The 3,762-nt window shown below is 44.9% G+C and overlaps 1 non-coding gene across 1 annotated transcript; it reads right to left on the bottom strand.

The window, feature by feature from the left end:
- Positions 1–218: 218 nt before the first annotated feature.
- trnal-aag lies at positions 219–300 on the bottom strand. Its single transcript has one exon. It is a non-coding gene; the product is annotated as a tRNA-Leu (tRNA).
- Between the last annotated feature and the right edge of the window lie 3,462 nt (positions 301–3,762).

Here is a 3,762-nt window from a genome sequence, read left to right as displayed (position 1 = left end):
TCTGTGCCTGGAGTTGATAACACGTTTAAGTTTACTGCTCAACAATCAATACACTACGGAGTACAGCTGGTTTAAAAAGTATGGACAATGCACCACTGGCGAAACACGTTCTACATTTTGTATTGAAGTGCGTGACATATGCACATGAAATTGAATATATCGTTGATTATAGTCGTAGCTATATAAAAGAAATGTATTTAATGTCATACAAAAATACCTGGCAGCGGCGGGATTCGAACCCGCGCCTCCGAAGAGACTGGAGCCTTAATCCAGCGCCTTAGACCGCTCGGCCACGCTACCGATACAATATGAAGAGATGTGGGTGGGTTTTTAACTCAGTCAAACAAGGAAATATATTTCTACTCAGTAGTTTTTGGAATGTTTTAGTTCGTCTGACTATCACTTCAAAATCAGTAGACCTATCCCACTAGTTATCTGCCTATGGTACTGAAAACGTGTGTTGATTCAGAACGCATTAACACCAACCTTGTACACTACCGCCACCTACTGGTTGGAGAGTCAATGCAAAATGTTCACGCACCAATCGTGCAAGGTCAGCTTGATATCTAAGTGTATGTTATTAAAGTTATCTCGTTGTACCTAAACGAAAAAAAATTGAACTAACAACACAACAACCTTATATTAGGAAAACTAGATAGCTAGATAGCTCTGGAGCCAGAACAAGTACGATAATACGATACATGTATGTACATGTATGTATACTGATGCAGTATTTATTGATAATCAAGTAATCACATAATAATATTCGTGACTCAATAACCTAGGAGGATAAACATAATGCTTTATCTTCAGCCTGAGCATAAGCTAGTGCACAATGACGTAGCCTAGTTGTGATTTGTGTCATAGTGACTCGTGACTGTCTCAACTCCTCTCTATCTGCAACACCAGATAGTGTGGTGCATTGCTGCTGTATGCTGAGAGGTAGGGACCCTTTAGTCCTGAGGGCTATCCTACCCTGAAGTCTAATAGACTGATTGTTATGATAACCACCGTTCTATTTACATAGCTAACCTATTCTTCTTTTCCTCCTCACTCTCTCTCTATTTCTCTTACACAGAATGTGAGACAGAAAGAGAGTGACATAGAATGTGAGAGAGAAAGAGAGTTACACAGAATGTGGGAGAGAAAGAGAGTTACACAGAATGTGAAAGAGAGAGAGAGAGTTACACAGAATGTGAAAGAGAGTTACACAGAATGTGAAAGAGAAAGAGAGAGTTACACAGAATGTGAAAGAAAGAGTTACACAGAATGTGAGACAGAAAGAGAGAGTTAAACAAAATGTGTGAGAGAGAGTTACACAGAATGTGAAAGAGAGACATTTACATTTTAGTCATTTAGCAGACGCTCTTATCCAGAGCGACTTACAGTTAATGAATACATATTTTTTAATACTGGCCCCCCGTGGGAATCGAACCCACAACCCTGGCGTTGCAAACGCCATGCTCTATCAACTGAGCTACATCCCTGCTGGCCATTCCCTCCCCTACCCTGGACGAATTGTGCGCCGCCCATGAGTCTCCCGGTCACGGCCGGCTGCGACAGAGCCTGGATTCGAACCAGGATCTCTAGTGGCACAGTTAGCACTGCGATGCAGTGCCTTAGACCACAGCACCACTCAGGAGGCGCAGCCTTATTCTAAAATGGATTTAAAAAATAATAATCCTCAGCAATCTACACACAATACCCCATAATAATTAAATGAAAACAGGTTTTTTAGAATTTTTTGCAAATGTATTAAAAACTAAAAACAGAAATACCTTATTTACATAAGTATTCAGACCCTTTGCTATGAGATTCGAAAATGAGCTCAGGTGCATCCTGTTTCCATTGATCATCCTTGAGATGTTTCTACAACTTGATTGGTGTCCACCTGTGGTCAATTCAATTGATTGGACATGATTTGGAAAGGCACACACCTGTCTATATAAGGTCCCACAGTTGACAATACATGTCAGAGCAAAATAGAAGCCATGAGGTCGAAGGAATTGTCAGTAGAGGTTCGAGACAGGATTGTGTCGAGGCACAGATCTGGGGAAGGATACCAAAAAAATTCAACCATCTCTGCAGCACTCCACCAATCAGGCCTTTATGGTAGAGTGGCCAGACGGAAGCCACTCCTCAGTAAAAGCCACATGACAGCCCTTATGGAGTTTGCCAAAAGCCACCTAAAGACTCTCAGACCATGAGAAACAAGATTATCTGGTCTGATGAAACCAAGATTGAACTCTTTGGCCTGAATGCCAAGTGTCACGTCTGGAGGAAACCTGGCACCATCCCTACGGTGAAGCATGGTGGTGGCAGCAGCATGCTGTGGGGATGTTTTTCAGCGGCAGGGACTGGGAGACTAGTCAGGATCAAGGGAAAGATGAACGGAGCAAAGTACAGAGAGATCCGTGATGAAAACCTGCTCCAGAGCGCTCAGGACCTCAGACTGTGGCGAAGGTTCACCTTCCAACAAGACAACGACCCTAAGCACACAGCCAAGACAACGCAGGAGTGGCTTCGGGACAAGTCTCTGAATGTCCTTGAGTGGTCCAGCCAGAGCCCGGACTTGAACCCGATGGAACATCTCAGCAGAGACCTGAAAATAGCTGTGCAGCGACGCTCCACATCCAACCTGACAGAGCTTGAGAGGATCTGCAGAGAAGAATGGGAGAAACTCCCCAAATACAGGTGTGCTAAGCTTGTAGCGTCATACCCAAGAAGACTCAAGGCTGTAATGGCTGCCAAAGGTGCTTCAACAAAGGACTGATTAAAGGGTCTGAATACTTATGTAAATGTCATATTTCAGTTTTGTATTTTTAATAGATTTATAGGCTGTCTCATCGTTGTCGGTGATCAGGCCTACCACTGTTGTGTCGTCGGCAAACTTAATGATAGTGTTGGAGTCGTGCCTGGCCATGGAGTCATGGGTGAAAAGGGAGTACAGGAGGGGACTGAGCACGCATCCCTGAGGGGCCCCCGTGTTGAGGACCAGCGTGGCAGATGTGTTGTTACCTACCCTTACCACCTGGGGGCGGCCCGTCCAGGAAGTCCAGGATTCAGTTACAGAGGGAGGTGTTTAGTCTAGGGTCCTTAGCTTAGTGATGAGCTTTGGGAGCACTATGGTGTTGAACGCTGAGCTGTAGTCAATGAATAGCATTCTCACGTAGGCGTTCCTCTTGTCCAGATGGGAAAGGGCAGTGTGTAGTGCAATAGAGATTGCATCATCTATGGATCTGATGGGGCGGTATGCAAATTGGAGTGGGTCTAGGGTTTCTGGGATAATGGTGTTGATGTGAGCCGTGACCAGCCTTTCAAAGCACTTCATGGCTACAGACGTGAGTGCTACGGGTCGGTAGTCATTTAGGCAGGTTATCTTAGTGTTCTTTGGCACAGGGACTATGGTGGTCTGCTTGAAACATGTTGGTATTACAGACTCAGTCAGGGACATGTTGACAAAGTCAGTGAAGACACTTGCCAGTTGGTCAGCGCATGTTCGGAGTACACGTCCTGATAATCCGTCTGGCCCTGCGGCCTTGTGAATGTTGACCTGTTTAAAAGTCTCACATCAGTAGTACTCACATCAGCTACGGAGAGCGTGATCACATAGTCATCCGTAACAGCTGATGCTCTCATGCATGCTTCAGTGTTGCTTGCCTCGAAGCGAGCATAGAAGTTATTTAGATCGTCTGGTAGGCTCGTGTCACTGGGCAGCTCGCGGCTGTGCTTCTCTTTGTAGTCTATAATAGTTTTCAAGCC

Source organism: Coregonus clupeaformis, chromosome 39, assembly GCF_020615455.1.
Source record: "Coregonus clupeaformis isolate EN_2021a chromosome 39, ASM2061545v1, whole genome shotgun sequence".
Lineage (NCBI taxonomy): Eukaryota > Metazoa > Chordata > Actinopteri > Salmoniformes > Salmonidae > Coregonus > Coregonus clupeaformis.
This window is presented reverse-complemented; position numbering and strand designations above follow the sequence as displayed.